General features: G+C 40.9%; 1 protein-coding gene across 1 annotated transcript in view; it reads left to right on the top strand.

Moving 5' to 3' along the window:
- KCNJ6 (potassium inwardly rectifying channel subfamily J member 6) overlaps positions 1–21139 on the top strand; it is a 251414-nt gene that overhangs the window by 225176 nt on the left and 5099 nt on the right. The gene's annotated exons all lie outside the window — the stretch shown is intronic.

Raw genomic sequence — 21139 nt, 5'->3', positions numbered from 1 at the left:
AACCAAGCTCTTTCTGAAACAGGCACTCAGTACTGACTGCTCCCCTACACTCACTCCCTTGGGCCAGGTATTTATATTTTATAGGACAGCCTTAGAAAGACCAACAAAACTCACAGGGTCTAAAGAAATGAGCTAAAAAGTGAGAATCAAACCAGCACCTTCAGGAGACAGTGAGGATAACCCTGTGCGCAGGAAGTGGTGGTGTGGATCAGGAGCATATCAAGTGCCCTGCGCTCACGTCTTCTTCCTTGGAGAGTCTACTGACTGTCCTCCTCACCCTGGGACACATGAGGGGCTCTGTCCCTCCCCTCCAAGCTGACCCACACACACAGCCTACGACACTCCTACACCCGGTCTGCGCTCACCGCAAACACGCCAGTCACCCAGAATCCCAGCACCTGCTGCTCTGCTCTCTCGGGAACTCTGCAGAACCTTGCCCAGCACCGGCTGGGACACGCCGGCCTCCCTCCTGGAGGAACAGTGAGATGAGACGGCAGAGGTCAGCCCGAGGAGGAACACAGCGTCGTTATTCGGCTCCTCCTTGCCTTAAAAGGCAGGGCCAAGTAAGTGATGACGCCGTGGGAATATGGTGTCCCCAGAGGTAATAACAAGCCAGGGGTGAGAATAAAAGCTGATGGGCTGTTCCTGACACCACCAGAACCTAACACTCAGGCTGGAACTCGGACACCTGGGGGTGACTGATGAGCCAAACGGTGAAGTACGGTGGGGGTTCACTCTGCCACACCCAGCTTTCACTTGTTCCTTAGAGATGTTCGGATCTCATCAAACAGAAACCTGTATGAGAAACATCAATCCCTCTTAGGTTACGTTTTTCACCGTAAATGAGTTGGAATGAGGAATGTAGAGATCCATTGATATATTGACTTCGTATCAGTACTTCAAAAACCAGATTTAGCCTAAAGCAGATTCTCATTTCTAACAGCAGCGGGCATGTTTACAAGGACAGGCTCATTCAGAAGGCCTGCCTCACACTCTATAAAGCAAACAGTTCTCCACAAGTCAGGAAAGATTCCAAATGTGAAGAAAGGATGCAGGTTCCTTAACAGAGTTGTAAGCAGAACTTACCACAATTTCACTAACTATTCACTGTTAGTTGAAGAACAAGGAAATACCGCAGATCATAAGAAAGTCTGGCTGCTACTGCCAGATTCACGGACATCTTGAGACTTTTCTAAGAGTGAAAAAGCACCGGATGTCTGAGGAAGCTGTGGGCAGGCTCCCTGGGGCCGCCCCACGTGTTTCCAAGCCTAGCAGCTGCCACCAGAGAAGGAGCTGAGTCCCAGCTCCCCTTGGAGCACGGGGACGTGACTGGGTGCCCGCCCGCTCCAGGCACTGCGATCACAGGGGAGCCCGGGCAACAGGCTTCGGAGCGTCTCAGACAAAAGCTGACCTACTGAACACAGTGCGATCCGTTCACCGTCCCCAAGGCCCAGACCTTTACAAACACACAGGCTGCTTTTCCAGAGTCTGCCCAATATTTCAATATTCTTACTTGCTGCAGCTTCCTTGCTGGCCAGCCCTCCTCCCCCTGAGGGGAGGGCACCTTCGAATCTTTCTGAAACGGTTTTGAGGAGAGGAAGAAGGGTAGGGAGTTTGGCCATGGTTTTGCAGGTTTGCCATTAACTTTAAGAAGAATTAAAACATTCTCTGGGCATTTGCTCTATTTTTCCAGTTTTACTGAGATGGATTTGACATACAGGACTGTAGAGGTGTAAGGTCCACGGCATGACTTGACTTACACATTCTGTGAAATGATGACCATGATAAGCTTTTAACATCATCTCATATAGACACAAAAAAAGAAAAGAAAAAGAAAAAGAAATGGTCTTTCCCTTGTAATGAGAACTCTTAGGATCTACTTCCCTAACGACTTTCAAGTACGCCATGTTAACTAAAGTCACCAAGTTGTTACTACGTCCCTAGTATCTCTTTATCTTTTAACTGGAAGTTTGTACCTTTTGACCCCCTTCCTCCACTTCCCCCAGCCCATCCCCTGTCTCTGGGAGCCACAAATCTGATCTTTTTCTATGAGCTTGGTATCTGTCTGTCTGTCTGTTTGACTCCACATGTAAGTGAGATCAAACAGTCTTTCTCAATTTGTCTTTCTGCCGGCATTGCCTTTTGACAGACTGTTTCTAAGGCAGAGAGTACAAAAAAAAATGATATCTCCCTACAAATTCACCAAACCTGGCTCCATAGATGCAAAATTAATGAAAACGTAAGCAGTTAAGAAAAGGCAATAAACATGAACTATGTCTAGGCCAGGACTAATCTCGTTAATTTTCAGTGACGTTGCTGCGGTTCCCGCATACTCCTGAAATAGACAGACCCCTAGACCTAAAGGAAAGTCAGACAGACATTCACATGACCTGTTCCCTTCCCACACATAAGCCATCCAGTCACTAAAAGCAGTCTCTTTGTTCACCTGCCCCTTACAGAGACAAATCCAGGGAACCAAAAGCATTGTGACAGGTGCCGGTGGCCTTGTATTCTTTACCCCAGTGGACAGTCTTTCTCTCTAGTGCCTGGGCTGTCTCCATGCCCCCTTCCATCCACTGTCACCCATCTACACAACTTTCCATGTGCAAATTTGTGGCAAAGAATTGGCCACCTGATACTAACAGTAACCATGAGATCCAAATGTAGCTTTCTTGAAGCATCTAGTTCTCAATGGTATTACCTTAGTTCAGTTTGCTTACAAGTGACAAATGGAAACCTCAAGCCATGTAGTGGGTCCTAATCTGAAGCGCCTCCTGCCTCTTCTTCAGGACCCAGCTAACAGCATCCTCGTCAGGACACCTTCCCATCCCACCCCAGCGCAGAGCAAACCCCACACCTCTAAGCTTGGAAAGTCGTCCTGGACTGCTCATTTTAGCCTTGATCATCTGTAACCCGTAACGACCTGTTATATTTTTCACTGGTGAAGGCACCCTTTCTCCAACTAGGTTTGTTTCACTGGAAGTGTCATCAGTGTAAGAAATAACTCATTACATTTTATAGCTCATACATTCCTCTCATTTAGTTCCCAACTCTTCATTGAGCCCTTGCCATGTCCCACATTGGGCACAGTTCCAGAAACACAAGACGGGCACAGTCCCTTCTGTCACAGCATTTATGTCCCATCAGAGGCAGTAGGCATTTTATAGGGTTACAAGCGTCAGTGTCAAAGAGGGCAGGCAGGGTGTGATGGGCGAGTGTGACAGGAAGCCCCAACTCCATGTGCAGGCCAGGAAGGGTGTGACATGCCCCTGAGGAAGGTCCACCAGTCAACCAGATGAAAGGGGCAGGGGTGTCAGGAGGGGAGTGGAGACCAGAGAGACTGCTGTAAAAGTTTTGGATTTTACTTTAGGAGCAACAGGAAGCCACTAAAAGGCTCTAAGCCAGACACAGATTGAATCAGATCTGCTTTGTTCCAAGGCTGCACTCTAGTGACAGGAGGAGAGAACGGGAGAGCGGCAGAGGTGCTGCTAGGGATGGGGGTGGCATGGGCCGGGGCCGCAGCAGTGGGGTAGAGAGGTGTGCTGACTCTATGCATTTCAGAGGTAGCATATGTGAAGGGATTAGGTTCTGGGCAGGGGAGAGAATTCTGTGCACATGGGGGTACCATTGACCAGATGGGGAATCTGGGAGACAGATGCAGGGCAGCAGAGCAGCCCCAGATCATCAGTGATAAAATGCACCCATTCACATTCCAAACTATTTTCCCTCCATGTTCAGGTGTCCCTCCAGGAAAATCCAGATGGTAGGAATTCTCTCCAAAGTGATGTTTCCTTGACCAACAGCAAAGGTGGTGACACCTGAAGTTTTACTCCACGTGTCGGACATCAGCATCAGGACAGTTTATCCTTAGGGCATTTGACATCATCTCTATGTAGGTCTGGACCTGAAGGAAATTTTCACATCTCCTGCCCAATCTCCTCAAAATCAGTATTTTTAGATAAGAAAAAAATAGGTTGAAATGAACACTGAGAACAGTTTTGATGGGAAATCGAAGCTTGGAGGTATTTCTAAGGCACTGTGCCGTTTCAGGAGAATGTGGACCAATCGCCCTGAATTGTCATAGTGGTAATAGGAAGCTCCTTCACCCATTCATTCATTCATTTATTTGAATTTAATGAAAATTTACCATCAGTGGCATTGGGTAATTGGACTTTCTGTAGCCTGCACTGAACGGTGGACTCTCTGAGGTCAAGGACCTACCACCAAATCCCCATCACCAAGCACAGAGTCTGGCATCTTGAAGGTATTCAATAAGTTCTTGTTGAATAAATCAGTATGTTAATCTCCATTTGGTTCTGGTCTAATTGGCAGATCAATGGACTCATGCCTCAACTCCAGCAGTCTGGCTGAAGAAGGTAACATATCAGGGCAAACTGGTACCATGGGCAGTCAGATTGTTTTAGGATGCTGGTGACAACCAGGCTTGAACAAGCAAGGGGTGTGTTGCCTCTGATAAATTCAAAGTCCATGGACAGTCAGGACACCTGCTCCTAGTCACGTTTCCCTGGCTTTCTGCTCCCACGGCCCCAGGAAGGCTGCCAGCAGCCACTATACACCCTGGGTCACAGCCACATGGGAGAGTTCAAGTCTGCACATCACTTTCTGCAGTGGTCTGTAAATTCTTCCTGAATGAACCACTGATGCCTCATGTGCCTTCTGGAACCAATGGCTGCAGCCAAGGGAATGGAATGTACAAATAAGCTTAGGCCAAGTGGGACCCCAGAGTTCATGGGCTACGGCGGAGGGGTCGACTAACAAAACTGAGGATTATTAGGAAGAGGAAAGGAAATGGATGGGGGGCATATAACCAACAGCCTCTGCAAATTTATGATGACACACCTGTCTAAATATCTTCATTTCTCTGATCAGCCCACATTTCCCCCTTTCAGCTGTTTCACAAAGAAAATAGGAACTTCCAGAATTTCCCTCAACCTTTTGCCACCATATCACAAATCCACCTGCATCCAGGGTCTGTGTGGATGTGGGGGCTCCTCCAGCTTCACCCATCTCCCCAGAACTGTACGCAACTGATCACTTCTTCCCCTACCTGTAAATCGAGCCCTGACCACTCAGCCAAAGCCTTTCTAGTCACTGTTTAAACACGGTCCAGCGTCTCACATCTTTGAAAGCTCACTCAGTCCCGTATTCCTTGCAAACTACTGCTGCTCCTCACCTTCATGGTCAGACTCTTGAAAAGCTCTTCTGAACTCACTTGCCCCATTCCCCACCTCAAAGTCACTTTTCAAACCACTTCACCGGCTTCTTTACCCTTTGTCTTTCTAAACTATGACCATGACGTCTGAAATCCAACATACATTTTTCATTTGGGGGCAGTTTTATCTCTTACCAGTTCTTCACTCTGCTGAACACTTGCTGCCCTCGACCCATTCTCCTCATGGGCTTCTGCCTCCCTCTGCCTCTCTGGCTTTCCCCTTGTCCCCGTAGCCACTGTCTCCCAACACGCTGGCCATGCTCATCCTCCTCCACCCGCCCGTCAAATGTGAAACTTGTACAAGCCTCAGTCACACCCTCAGCCTTTCCTCCTCATTGCATAGCCTTCCCTTGGCAATCTCATCCACCAACAGGCTTCAGTTCCACCCCAGTGTCTGGAACCCAGACCTCTTCTGCAGATTTGAGACTTATATTCAATATTCTTGCATGTCTCAAAGTCACAATAAAATTGACGTACCCAAAACCAGACACATCATCTACCTGTGCTCAAGATTCCCAGTGACACCAGCATCCATTCCATTGCCCCAGCCAGACATCTGGGCATCAGTCCTGGCTCTTCTCTTTAACTCGCCTCCTTGAATTCAATAGAGAAGTCTGTCCATTTGGCCTCCTAAATATATCTTGAGTCCATTTCAGTCCCTCCATCTCTATTGATTCTCTTCTAATTCAGACGCCACAATTTCTTCTTTGTTCTGCTGAAGTAGCTTCACAGGTATTCTCCCCACATATTCTTTGCCCTCCAAGTCATTTTCCCCTCTGTGGCCAGAGCAGTATTCTCATGTGGTACCAAGCTCCCGTCACCCATACCCCAAACACACTGGTCTTCTTTCAGTCCTTCGATACCCAGGGACCCTCCTACGACAGATCCTCCCTCTGCTGTTCCCTCTGCTGCTGAGTGCTCGTCCCCACCTCACCATCCACTCGCTCATCCTTCAAACCTTAGCTCGAACGTCCCATGCTCAGGGTCACTTTCACTAACTACCACACCACATTAAGTGTGGTCTCTTTTTTACGGTCTTAAAGGAGAAAATACCTTCTCTGCATTGCATTTACCACAGTAGTAATTTTATACTTATTTGGAAGTTTATTTCATTCTCAGTGGACTGTAAATCTGATGAACCAAGGAACCATGTCAACCTAATACCCTCAAAACCATCAAAGTGCCTGCCACATAATAGATCCTCAATAAATACATGATGAATGAATAAATGAATTTTATCACCTGGGTCTTCTTATTCACAAAGCCACTAACAAATAGTTATTGGGCATATTGCCAAACACCACACTAGGGAATGGAGATAAAGTGGAGGACAAGACGGAGCTCTTCTGTACAGGAGACCCTGTCCCCAGACTTGAGAATGTCTGAACAAATACTGACAATCACAGTTCGGTGGGGAAGATTCCAGTAGGGTGAGCCCTGGTCACTGTGAAAGCGCATAAGCAGCCTATGACCCATTGCAGTCTAAGTGAATCCTCTCTATTCTTCTCTATTTTTGCTTAAAGCTCTTGCTCCTCATGTGCATGCACATACCTTCCCCTGAAGAATTGCTTCTTTCATTGTTCTGGTTTTGCTTTGTTTTGTTTGTTTGAACCTGGGATTCCCACGGGCTTTTGTGAGTCCATGAGCACCTGACCACTTCTAAACTTTTGTGTACGTGTAAGAGAAGAGGGTCTGGGAGTGCATCAGATTCCCAAAAGGGTATTTGACTAAAAAAAGTGGCCCAAATAATGCAGAATAATGGGGGACATTGAAGAGAAGAGTGAGTCTTCAAATATCAAACATCAAAGAGTGTTGTGGAATGTTCAAAGAACAACAGTGCATAAAGTAAACTCTGGCATCAATAGTAAATGAACCATGACATCCCCAGATCTCTCCCTGTAGGCTTTTTATTCCAATAGAAAAAATCAGCAAGCAACTAAACCCTTCTTGTAGCAATGCTGCTAATATAAGAAAGGTCAGCTTTTATACTTACTGCTTTTATACATGACCAAAGAAAGGAAGGGAACTAAGAGAATTGCCAGTTATATCCTCAGGTAAAGCCCTGCGTTAATGCTTTAAATTTGTGGAGACACCACCACACCTCTCCTCTGGTCATTATTTTCCCCATCATGATGGGTGAGGAAGTAAGGAAACTAGCCTGTCCCAGGTTACCCTGCAGCTCTTGACAGCCTAGATTCAAACCCGCGTCCGTCTGCCTCACATTCCCACGGCTCAACTCCATCGTCATTGAGGAACCTGTACACTGTAAAGGCAAATGAGCACATCCAGCGACTGAAAACTACTTTAGCAGAAGGGAACCATCATTCAGCTTCTTGTCCTAAAATACATTCCCTCCATAGGGTCAGAATGGGAAATTAGAGCATGTGTATGTCTATGTTTGCTTAATGTTACAAAAGGAAACACAGAAAGGCATGAAGCAGAAACTATTGAAAACGACCACACATAGGAGATGGGTGGAATGGGATAGAAGGCCTGGAGGTGGCACGGAGACTTTTCTGACCTCTCTTTTTATGCTGACTTAATTTTTGAGCCATGTAAGTGTCCTCCAATATTTTTTAACAGGGTGATAAAAGCACCTAAAAGGACATACAAATAGAAACAAATGGATCTAGCCAGATATAAAATAGATAAATGGCCAAACAGGAAAAAGAGTGAATTCAAGTAACTTTTGAACACACTACTTTGATTGGACCATAGGGGAATATTCTAAGATTAAAAAGAGATTTTTAATTTTACCTCATAGGTTTGTAGTTGATCAGTGTCAAAAGGACAAAGTGCACCTGTGGAATTAACAAAGGTGCTTATTCAGAGCAGGTGAGAGAGTCGGCTTCCAGCACTCTCCTTCTTCTGAAGGACTTTGAAAGGAAGTGAGTTTTATGGAGCACAAGAGGAAGTATTAAGATGGTCATTGCCTGGTGAGTGGTCTATTAGGGTAGAATTTCTGGGAGTTGGGTAGCGTTCTGATTGGCTTTCTGATTGGCCCACCGTCTACGGATCCATACTGGGGCTTCCTGAGCTGGGTAGAGTCACATGGGTTTTCTCGTTTCAACTGGAAGAATATCTGGTCCTCCACTTTGAGGTCTGAGTCTTATGTAAACAATTTCTCGATAGAATTATTTGTGTGATAAATCCCAAACTGTTTTGTGTGTTTATAGGATTGAGCCAATGATAAACACATAGATTGTTGGAGTTCTTGACTCTCACTGTTGGAGAAGAGAGACACAAGTGCAGAGTGGGAGGGAATGAAGAAGAATCCTGCAGTTTGATTTGAGGCTGTCTCACAATTTCTTAAAACTCACGAAGAAATGAAGGTTTCTTGATGTCTCCAAGCAGCTTCTGATGATGGTAGCCAGTGCCCCAGATATGGTAAAAAGTGAACACTTTTAAGTGGGAGTCAAGGAAGAGTGGAAGGCTTAGAGGAGAAGCTGGTAGAAAAAAATGGTAAGAGAGAGGGGTGACTTGGGTAAGAGCTGGTGTTGGCTGGCAGCAAAGGTACCACAAACACCCAGGGGCCGCATCCCTTTGGCCATGATGATTCATCCACACTCCGTTTTACCTTGTACAATATAAGTGTAAAGCACTTATTGGAGTTATAAAGATCCTAATGAACACATGGACCCTGTGTGCAAAAATAGAAATAATAGTTTGGTGGTTGAGGGTATAGGCTCTGGAGCCAGGACCCCTACATGAGAACTGCCAGGACCCCTACATGAGAACCGCCACTATTGGTATTAGCCTTCTAGGGTTGCTGTTCAAAATACAACAGCCTGGGTGGTTTAACAGACAGAAATATATTTTCTCAAAGTTCTGGAGTCCAAGATCAAGGTGTCTTCAGGGCTAGCTACTTAACCTCTCTTTGCCTTACTTTGCTGACATGTAGACTTGATATCATAACAGCAGCCACTCTGGAGTGCTGTTGTAAGGATTGGTTGATGCACATAAAGCACTGGGTTCCTGGCATACAATAAACACTCAATAAATAACATTTACTAATTTGATAATTAATTTGTGAATTTATCAACTACTTTGGTGAGAGTAGAATTAGGAGTGTACATGTAGAATGTCCTTTTTTGACATTAAAAATGTACATTTTGATGTGTTTTTGCATAGCTAGAGGTGAACTTCACTGGCCCTCCAATATTCGGGTTTCAGCAGAAGCACAACTGAATATTGAAGGGTTTTTTAACCTGAGTGTAAGGCAGGGCTCATTGTCATTTTGATGATCAGTAATCAGCTGAACCTACTGAATTAAAATCATTATTACATTATGGCATGGATTACACTATAGTGCTTCACTTTGACACTTGGCTTGGTAAATCACCAACATCATTCTCCCACATGAAGACTTATAAACAGAAGTGCAAAACACTTTATTACTGTGATAATTCAGCACAGTTCTTATTGAGAGTAGGAACAAGGAGTAAAGGAAAATATCACATCATGTAGCCTGGTATTTGAAATTAAAAAGGCAAAGCATCTACAGTCAATTCTTTCTGAATATTGAGAATTTAGATTAAAATTACAATTCTTTCTGAATATTGAGAATATAGATTAAAATTCAGAAGTGGTGAGGGTGGTTTATATCCACTTTACTGGAATCATATTCTCCAGGAAATGCTGATATATTATCTATCTACTGAGTGGATTACTTCTGGCTTTTTCCAGGAGCCTCCCTCTTGAGGTTGGCTTTTATCACTTTGGTGTTCTGCACAAAAGGTCTCCCATCATAATCTGTCACTGTGAATCTAAAAATAGGGCCTTGCCTGTTACGTCCCCATCTTGCCGGGCCTGACCCTGCGTTTGCTCAGTGCCTGTTGCAGATTCCTTAGCTGTGCCTCCGTTTGGTCTCCTGGCTTCTGGGTGGATGGGTTTTGCATTCACCATGAAAGACACGCCCCCCACCCCCCTGCTCTCCTTACTTCTTACATCGTGTTACTCAAGGAGTGAAATAGCCACCAAAAAAGATGGGCTATTCCTGTTTACTTCCCTGCAAATTCAACTGTTGGAAGATTAACCAGAGACCCAAATAGAGAAGGTCTCAGTGGAGAAATTATGAAATGAAATGACTTTTAAAAGATGCATGCACACACCTTTGGGCTTTGGGGATATACCTGAGGCCAAACAATGCTGCTGTGGAAATCAAGCAGCCTCCCCAAACATAAAGTCAAAGGCGTGCCTGGACCTGAGACACTGCACAAGGCCCCTGCCTTCCCCAGCCCCACCTCGCCTCAACACTATCTTGCAGTGACATCCTCACCACTCTACATCTACTCATTTCTTTTGAGATTATGAGGACAGAGTCCTCAGAGATGTAACTTGGGTTGTCTCTGCCCCTCATTCTTCATCCATAAAACAGGGACATAATAACAGCAGTTATTCCTTGGGTTGTTACAAAAATTAAATGAACTAAAGAATTTACCTAAAGGGTTTAGAAAAGCCTCTGACTCACGGTAACTACTTAGGAATGCTACCTGCGGATGAAAAAAATGACAATGACAATAATAATGAAGAAGAAAAATGGGGCACAGCGTTCACAGGACAAGTCTTACATGCCACGTCCCCCTCCCAGTTTAGTCTTGACCACCTCTAAGTTGACTCCCAGTTGTGGAATTTTCCATGGTTCTTTGCACAGAAAGCAGTCAAGGCTGCCATGTGAGCTGTACCCTGCTCTATCATTCCAATTTCTGACCCACTGTCAAGGAAATAAACATTCAGGGACTAGTTGAAAAGTGGGAGACACGACCACATATTTCTGTTGAACTCCATTAGGCAGAGCACAGAACTAGGGAGACCACAGATGCGGTTCAGGCCCCAGGTGCACCCAGCCTCCCTCTCTCCCCCTGCTCGCATCATCCATTCAGAAGGCCCCAGGCACTTAGTTGTTAGGGGGCCTACGCGGGTGTCCTCACTTCTGGAAGTCCCAGGCAGAAAACTTGATTCAGAGCAGCTCCAGGAATAAAAGCTGCACTGCAAGTTCCTGAGAGTGGGAATCCAACAGCACGTGGCTCCATGTAATGACCTCTACCTGACAAATGAGCTGTTAACAGGTGGAAAACAGAACAAGACGGGCCTTAGCACAATGGATAATAAGCAGGCGAATACCCCAACACAAATGGAATTTGGTGATTTTTGTAAATATAATACTTGATAAGTACAAAATAATGTCACATTTTATATTGCAAAGTATAATAATAAGGCTGCTAGTCAGACCTCTCAGTTTAAGAGCTAGAACACCTAACTCTGTTGTATCTATTTCTGCATTTCCTCCCCAGCCCAAGTATAACTACTTATTTTTACCATTCTCTCGCTTTCTTAAAAAAATATGCTTTTTTAATGTATCTCCAAATACATGTTATTTATTCATGCTTTTTAGCTTTATAAAAATCATATCATATTTTATATACTCTGTACCGCTCACTTTTTCATTCAATACTATGTTTCTAAGATTCATTCATTTGGATCCTGTATGTGTACCTTATTATTTTCACTACTTAAAATTCTATCATGTGAATGCACCATATATCCTGTCAGTGGACACTTGGACTATTTTCAGTTTGTTATTATAAATAATACTGCTACAAATATAACTGTACATGTTTCCCATTGCACAAGTGAAAGAGTTTATCGAGGAGATTTACATAGGAATGGTATTGTTATGCTATAAATATAAACCCTGCTCAGCTTTACAAAATAATGCTAAATTGTTTTCTAAAATAGTTGAAATAATTTACACTTGCACTACCAGTGCATAAAACATCTTCTTGCTCCACTTCCTTGACATATTTGGAACTGGCAAACGTCTTGAATTTTACCTGTCCAGTAGGTTTAAATGATACCATTTGTGATCTTAATTTGCTGATGACTGAAATGACTAAGCAAATTGACCATTTTTCATATGCTTATTCATCATTCATGTTTCCTGTTCTGTAGAATGCTTGTTTATATCTCTTGCTCATTTTAATATGAGACTATCTTTTTCTTATTACTTCTAAGAGTACCTGATATTCAGGATGCTAATATATTGTCAGTTACATGCATCCACAGATGTGATCACCAGTTTATAGCTTGTGGTCAAGTGTATCATCATTTCTTTTGTGCTTCATTATTTCTCTGTCTCCTTTTTTTTAAAGTCTTTTCTTATCCTAGAGTCACATAGATAATTCCCCTATGTTTTCTTTTAAATCTTTGTCTTTCATACCCAGTCAAGTCTATAGTTGATCTGCATTTGATTTTTGTTTATGCAGGAAAGAGTCCAGTTCCTTTTTTCCTACATATAGGCAATCGGCTAATTCCTTCTTTCCCCAGTTAACTGCAATGCTGCCTCTGGCATAAATCAAATGTCCATTTATATAAGTGAGTCTGTTTCTCAACTCTCCAGTCTGTTCGTTTGCTTAATTTCCATAAACTTGCTTACCCCTGAACCAATATCGCACTGTCTTAATGTATTAGTCAGAATAGCCTGCAGCTGACCTGGATAGATGTGTGTCCCCCTACGTGGGAATGGGAGATGTTTCTGAGTAGGCCCCAGTTCTATGAGTGGCTCCCTTGTGCTTCCTGGTACTTCTACCCCTGGCTCCACCCTCTAGGAGTTTCTTCCTTTCTCATTAATTTCCCAAAGTGAGTCATATCTGAGGTGATCATTAATATACCTCCTTTGAGAGCTAAGCAGCTTTGTCTGATGATCATTATTGTCTCTGACATATTTAGTTACTAAATATGTTCTGCTGTCTAATAGAGTAAGCCCAGTTTGTTCTTCTCTAGGAGTATCATGGCTCTTGAGCTTTTTCACTTTTTCATAGTTTATTATGCTGTCAAATTCTGCTCTTAAAAAACTTTACAAATTATTTTGTTGGTATTACATTGAATGTATTCAAGAATTTGGGAAAGACCAACATCTTTAGGGTGTTTAAACATCCTATCCATGAACATGGTATGTCTCTCCTTTTATTTAAATCTTCTGTATGGTCTCTCAATAAGTTTTACAATTTGCTTCATAAATGTTTTTAACCTCTTTTATTAATTTATTCCTAGGTACTTTTTGGCATATAGAAATGTGTATGACTCTTCACTACCTGCTTTGTTAAACAATCTAATTTTGAAAGTTTGATTATTCCTATTGATTTTCCATGTATTCAATTATTCCATCTGCAAATGCAAGTTTTTCTTACTTACTTACTTACTTCTTTCCTTCCTTTCTTTCTCATTCAAATCATCTTGTTTCCTTGTTTCTTCATCATTTTTATCTTACTTGCACAGACAAGAGCCCTCAGTACAATACTGAATAGAAAAGGCAATAGTAGCCATTGTATATTGGTCCTGATATTAATGATATTAACTTTTGATCAGAATCATAAAGAATAATGTTTGTGTAGGCTTCTGGTATACACCATTAGTCTTTTACTCCAAGTTCATTAAGAAGTTTTACCATGAATATGACACATTCTGTATATTTTCTGCACGTATTAAAGCAATATTTCAATCTGTTATTAAGATAGATTCCATGATAGGTTTTCTAAGTTAAACCACCCTTGCATTCCTGAGACAAACTCAACTTGGTCATGATGTATCATTTTTTAAAATAAACTTTTGGATGTGGTAGACTAATATTTTCTCTAGGATTTTTGTTCTTACATATGTGAAATGTAGTGACCTGTCATTTTCCTCTTCTGCTTTTTTATTTTGCTTTCTTGTACTCTAAGTATGACTATTATCAAGATTTTTTCTGTATAAGATGAATTGGGAAATTATTATTCTCCTATTTCTTGGGAGAGTTTGTGTAAAATTACCATGCTTTCTTCCTAGAACATTTCACTGAACTCATCTTTAAAATTGTCTGAGCTTTTCACTTTTTATGGGAAATTTTTAATCACTGGTTCAATTTCACAACTGGTAAGGGAATGTTTCTGCTTTTTATTTCTTCTAAACTAAGTATCATAAGTTATATGGTTTTAGAAGATTGTCCATTTCATCTGTTTTTTAAGTTATTCATAATATCCTTTCTGTTTTCAGTTTTTGCTATTTCTATAGTCATGTCTCCCTTTACATTTCCAACACCATTTATACCTCCCTTCTGTCTTTTTTACTTGACCAATCTCACCAGAGGTTTGTCTATTTTATTAGACTTTTCAAAAACCCAACTTTTGCCTTTATTGATCCTCTCTACTATTCATTTATTTTCTATTGTATTAATTTATATAATGATCTTTATTGCCTATGTCCAATGGATTCAACCTGTTGTTCTTTTTCTAATATCTTAAGTTGGATGTTATGCACATTAATTTTCAGGCTTTCTTCTCTTCTAATATAAGCACTTAGGTCTATACATTTTTCTCATTATCCATGTATCTCACAATTTTGACATTTAGAATTTAAATATCATTCAATTACAAGTATTATTAAATTTCCATTAAGGTTTCTTCTTTGAAGTTGTTTGGAAATGTGATTGCATATTATGAAACACGTGCAATTTTTTAATTTGTCTTTTCTTTTTGTTCTCTGTTCTATGCATGCAAAGCTCAGGATTTGCATCAATTCATATTCAGAATTAGAGGATCCTCTTCTCCAGTTCTGTCCCCACAATTATCAATTTCCAGAACTCCCTGCTTTGTCATCCGTCTATAAAGACAGGATTTCTCACCACATGTCAGTCATTCATCTGCTACATAATTTTACACATTCAGGGTCATTGTCAGAGTAAAGCAGTGATAAAAGAGAGGGGGAAAAAAACCCACAAACTCTTTGGTGCATAGAGTGCCCTTTTCCCAGTTTTTCTGGCCAGAAAGATATTTTTCTAGGTTTTAGATCACTGTGTCACCACTGTACTGAATAGAAGTTCCTGATAGGGAAGCCCTGGAGCTGGGTGCAGAGAGAAAAAAATTAATGGGGACACCCCACTCTCATGCTCTGGCTCAGAGGGGCCCCTTGTCCCAGTCCTTTGGTCAGAAAAACAGGGTTTCTCCCCAAGACTTTGTCACCTGCTGCCCAATTCTGCATTGGGGCCACTCCCAAGTTAGAGCCAGATGACAAAAGAGGGAAAAAAACAAATAAAAATAACAAGCAATTTGCCCCCAAACAAGTCATTCTTCAAGTTTTGGTACCCCCTCTCCAATCCCCCTGCTAGTATTAACATTCCAAAGTAAGTCTTCGGGTGGTTGCATTTTGTCTAAAGGTCTCAGTTATAATCAGTGGGACGGAAAAGCTATACTTACTTCATCTTCACCAGCACCAGAAATCCCTTTCTCTTTATTTAACTTACTTTTGATTAAAATAATGAATTTTGTAATTTTCCAGTACCTAGTTTGTATTGTAGCTGAGGGCACTTTGTAGATCATCTCACATAATGCTGGAAGCAGTGAACTCCCACTTACCTTTACAAGAGCTCACAAGTCATCTTTTTATTTAATAATACATTTAGACATTTCCAATTAGCTTCCCTCTAGTTGTTCCTCTATGGTTTCCTAAGGTCACTCTTTTCGCTTAACATATATTGATTTGGAGCTTCCAATATTGAAACCCTGTGCAAAATGCTAGAAATATGGAAATACTGTCGGTTGCCATCGGGAGGGGCATGCGGATGGGTAAAGGGGAAGAAAATCTAGTGAGAATGTTCTATATCTTGATCTGGGTGATGGTTAATGAAGGTATACATGTCGAAATTCATCAAGCTTTACACTAATATTTGCACATTTTATTGTATCTACCTCAATATTTAAAATTTTTAATAAGTAAATAAATGCTAGGAATATGGAAATAACTCGACAAGGAAAATAGACACTTAGAATTAACTGCAAATGATGTGATAAGGACTGTGATAGGGTTTAACTGATGTGCTATGAGAGCCCTTGGCTCAGTAGTTCCACTAGACACTGATAAGTGAGTGCTTTGGAAAGGAGATAATTAGTTAGCTCTTCAAAGATGAGCAGGATTCCACTGGGGGGAGGGAACCCAGGGTAAAGCAAATAGTATGAACACAGGCATAAAAGTACAAATGCAAGTGGCAAGACAGTCAGCACACACAGAGAACAGAGTGTGACCAGAACGTGGAGATCAGATTTTTCATGTTTTACTTCTAACCAAAAGAAACATATTTTTTTCCAGAGACTGCTTTACCCACTAAAAAATGTACTGTAGGGGGACTCTAAGATAATCTTTCTGATATGGAAAACAAACACAATACACATATGCACTGATATAATCTTAGCAGATGTGTCCTATGATGTTACCCAGTTGGTTTTATTTTGTTACTTTTTCAAATTCAGTAAAAATCACATTTTTAAAGAATGGACTGAGACCGATGTTAATATGTAAGACAAGAATCTTTCTGAAGAAAATAAAAATTATCAATTTATACTAGGAATGCTTTTTAATATTGTACTAACAGACAAAGACATTAATAGTCTTTTCTATCCCTTTTAAAATGAGTTAAGACACCAAAAGATTAATAAAAATTGAGAAAGTATCCATGAGTACTTATGTAAATCTTATTTATTGATTTTTTTGTTAAATAAATTTTTTTAATCCTCTTAAAATGGTACCATAGAAAGATATTTTATTATCCCTTTGGAATTTAGGAAGTGTACTTATTTTCTAGGGCTGCCATAACAAATTTCCAAAGACTAAGAGGCTTAAACAACAGAAATGTATTACCGTAATTCTGGAGGCTGTCCAGAATCCATGTCCAAGATCAAGGTTTGGTGGGGTTGATTCCCCCTGAGGCCTTTCTCCTTGGCTTCTTGATGGCCAGTTTCTCCCTGTATCCTCTGAGTCTTTCTTCTGTGTGTGTCTGTGTCCTAATCTCCTCTTCTTATATAAACACCAATCATTCTGGATTAGGATCTACCATAATGACCTCATTCTAACTTAATTGTCTTTCAAAACCATATCTCCAAAAACAGTCACATTCTGAAATACTGGAGTTAGGACATCAATATATGAATTTTGAGGGGAGCAATTCATCCCATAACAGAATACAAGAACAATTTCCACAAACCAAGCCAATATTATTAACACTTATTATCAACATATAACCACACCACATATATTTGAATCACTTTGTTTAAATTAATAAACAGACCATGGTATATCCATATAATGGAACAGTATAATTAAAATGGAATAACCATAAAATTATTCTGGAGAAAAACGTTTATATTTACCTATGTAGTTACCTTTACCAATGCCTTTTATTTCTAGATTTGAGTTATGATCTAACGTCCTTTCATTTCAGCCTGAAGGACTCTCTAGTACTTCTTCTACAGCAAATACGCTAGAAATGAATCCTCTCAGTTTTTATCTTGGAATGTCTTAACTTCTTCACTTATGAAGGATAAATTTGCTGCAATTCTTGGTAGTGAGTTTTATTTCCGTGTTTTGAATATGTCATCTCATTGCCTCTGCCTTCTATGGTTTCTACTGAGAAATCAGTTATTAATATTTTTGAGGATCACTCATACGTGATGACTTGGTCGTCTCTTGCTGCTCTAGAGTCTCTCTTCATCATTGTGTTTCAACTGTTTGATAATGATTTGTCTAAGTATGAATCTCTTTGAGTTAATCTTACTTGGAATTTATCAAACTTCTTGAGTGTGTAGATTAATAGTTTCCATTAAATTTAGGAACTTTTTGGCCATTATGTCTTCAAATATTCCTTCCACCCCTTTCTCTCTCTACTCTCCTTCTGGGAGTTCCATTATGCATGAGATGGTATGCTTGATGCTGTCCCACAGGTTTCCAAGGTGTAGCTCATTTTTATTCATTCTATTCTCTTTCTGCTCCTCAGATGAGATAATCTCAATTCACCTGTCTTCAAGCTTATTGATTCTTTTGCCCACTCACATCTACTGTTGAGTCCCAATCTACTGTTGAATTTCTTTCATTTATTATACATTTCAACTTCAGAATTTATATTTGTTTTTTTATATATATTTATATTTATTTGTTAATATTCTCTATTTTCTCTTATTTGGTGAGACATTATCATAATGTCCTTTAGTTCTTTGAACATATTTACAATAGTGGATTTAAAGTCTTTGTCTAGTGAGTCTGATGTCTGGGCTTCCTCTGGGACAGTTTCCATTGACTACTTTTCTTCTTATGTATGATCCATATTTTCTTGTTTTTTTGCATGTCTCATAAATCTCTGCTGAAAACTGACATCTTAGTATAATGTGGCAACCTTGAAAATCAGATTCTTCCTCCTTTTCAGGGTTTTTTGTTGCTGCTCTTTGCTTGTTTGGTGACTTTCCTGAGATTCTGTAAGGTCTGAATATTTTTTGTGTATAATCCCTGAAGTCTCTACTCAGTTAGCTTAGTAATCAGCTAATGATTGGCCAAAAATTTTCTTAAATGCTTGGAGCCAATAATTCTCATGGTCTTTGTCAAAGGGTTCTGTGATCATAGTGGGGCAATGCCTTCAATACTCAGGCAACTCTGCCTTAACCTTTACTTCCTGCTTGCTCAGAGCCTCAAGGTCAACCAGAGGTGAGAGCTCAGGGCCTTCTCAGATCTTTCCTGGGCATGTGCACAGCCCTAAACATACATGTGTTCTTCTAGAATCTCTGAAATATGTCAGAGTTTTTCAAAGTTCCCTGTGGACATCTTTGTCCAGCTTTTTCTTTTTTTTGGTTAGCTTATTGTTATCTTCAAATGGTACCCCTGCCCCAAGCAGCTGCAATATTAAACAGTTGCCACTGATTGTTTCTGACAAGTCACCCAAAGAAGACACTATTTGCTTTGAGTGAGCTCTCTGACAGGTCAAAGATATGCCTTCCAAATGGAGTTTTCCAGGGTACTGTCAGACATATCAAATAATGACAATTCTGAGAATGGGGCTTTGAAAGAACTCCAACCCTGTTCTAACCCCTCCAATGGTTGCTAGACTACTAATTTTTACCATGATTGCAGGCTCTCGATTTTCAAGGCTACCATGAAGCTAAATAGGGGTAGCAATGGAGAGTTAAAACACCACAAAGCTCAGGGTTCTTATTGATATTCAGCCATTTTTCTTGAGTAAACACTCCTGGGGTTCATTTATAGAGTTCTGAAAGAGTTTGTTTTGTCAATTTTTGTGATTGTCCTCACTTCTTTCATGGAGGAAAGGGTTTTCATAACTCTTTTTTCCACCATTCCTGATGACCTCCTCTTGGCTGCATCCTATGTTGTTTCTTCAAACCTATAGCCCAAGTTTCTGATTCTCTCTTTAGCCAGTTCCAATCTGATGTTAAATATCCATTTAAATTCTAATTTTAAGAATTTTATTTTTTATTTCTAGTTCTATTTGGTTAATTATACATCTAGAAATGAAAGCTTGGGTAGATTTTACTTTATTTGCCCTTTTCTGTTTTGTAGTCACTTTACAATAAATATGCACTTCCTTTATGAAAAAAAGTTATAAAATTATTTTATCACCTTTTCCCTTTGACTTCCTATTTGTACCTCATTCTGAGCCCATATGTATCTGCCATCAACTACCTCCCCCCATCCCTCCCAAGCACAAATAATGAGTTGGTACCTCAGAATACAAACACTGTTTGAGGAAAAAAAGTAAGGCAATGTTGCTCTTCTCCTTTCAATACCTAGAATCCCAGGAATAGTTATTTTAGAGCTAAAAGGGAGCACTTTTGTGGGCCCACCAGGGAAACATTGGAGAAGAGTAGCATTCAGTTTTGGTATTAAGAAGAAAGACTTTGGGCTGGAGAGAAAGCTGTGTTGTCTCAGACCCTGACAGCTAATTTAAGTCAATCACTTAAGTCCCTGATACCCCAGTTTCTTCTTCTAGCCACAAGGAGTAAGTGCAATGTCCTGAGAACATTTTGTAGCTCTGAACACGTATGTTCAGAGTAACACATGTGTAAACACCCATGTGTCCTCTTTTCCCTACTCCACCAGAACAAAGCAGTTGCCTGGTGTGCCTTATTAGCTGTTCTCATGAATGATGTACTAACTAACTCGCTGCTTCCCTGAATGAATGAACATAGGGCCACAGTCTTACTTTCTTGAGTCCCAAGTAGTTTTACCTTTGTCAGCCCCTTATTCTGTCAAAAAAATTTTAATTATATTATATTTTACAACTATAGTAGTATAAAGATGAATAAATTTCATTTTTCTTCTCATTTTAAAAGAAATTCAAAATTTTCATGGGCCTCTAAAAGATTTATGGGCCGTAGGCCCTGGACCAACCCAGCTAATGGAGAAGTCAGCACTGAAGGAATGTTTCCATGTCCTGAGAAGTTTCTTAAGAGAACCCTTTGACCTCAAAAAAAATGCATCAATGCCATTTCCCATATTTTGTACCAACCCTGCTTCTTAGTTTTCTTTTCTAAGGAGATGGGTGGAGTCTCCCTCCTTCTGTCATTTCACATTTTTTAAAAATCTACTCATGACACCTGGGTTCCCTGAAGCTCACATGGCATTTTTGTGCAAATTAAGGAAAGTCTTCTTATCTTAAAAAGAAGGGGGGAAAGCCTTTAAAATGTTACATCACTGCACAGTCTGAACAACTATCCCCATGGCCTGGGGGAAGTGTGGCACTCAGGTAGGCATCCCTTCCCATCTTATTTGGGGGCCACAGCCATGGCCTGCACAGCATAGTGGCAGGCGGGTAACACTAATCTATGGCCTCCAGCTAAAGGTATCTTAGGTGTAGTTCCATAATACAAACTTCATTCTCAGGCTGTGGCCAGAGGGCTGAAGTCCCAGAAGGACTCAGGCAAAGCCTCTAGAAGCAGTGGGATGCCAGAGTCATGATCTCAGGGTTCTCCTGGAGCAAAAACTGGACAAGGAGCAACCACATGTGTGTGCACCTGTGTGCCTGTGCACGTGTGCTTTTCTGTGTGTTTACATGACCTTATGGACAAGTGTGGCTTGACTCCTCCACTGGGAGTGGAG

This window comes from Manis pentadactyla, chromosome 1 (genome assembly GCF_030020395.1).
Source record: "Manis pentadactyla isolate mManPen7 chromosome 1, mManPen7.hap1, whole genome shotgun sequence".
Lineage (NCBI taxonomy): Eukaryota > Metazoa > Chordata > Mammalia > Pholidota > Manidae > Manis > Manis pentadactyla.
Note: the sequence above shows the minus strand (reverse complement) of the source record. Positions and strands in the feature narration are given on the sequence as shown.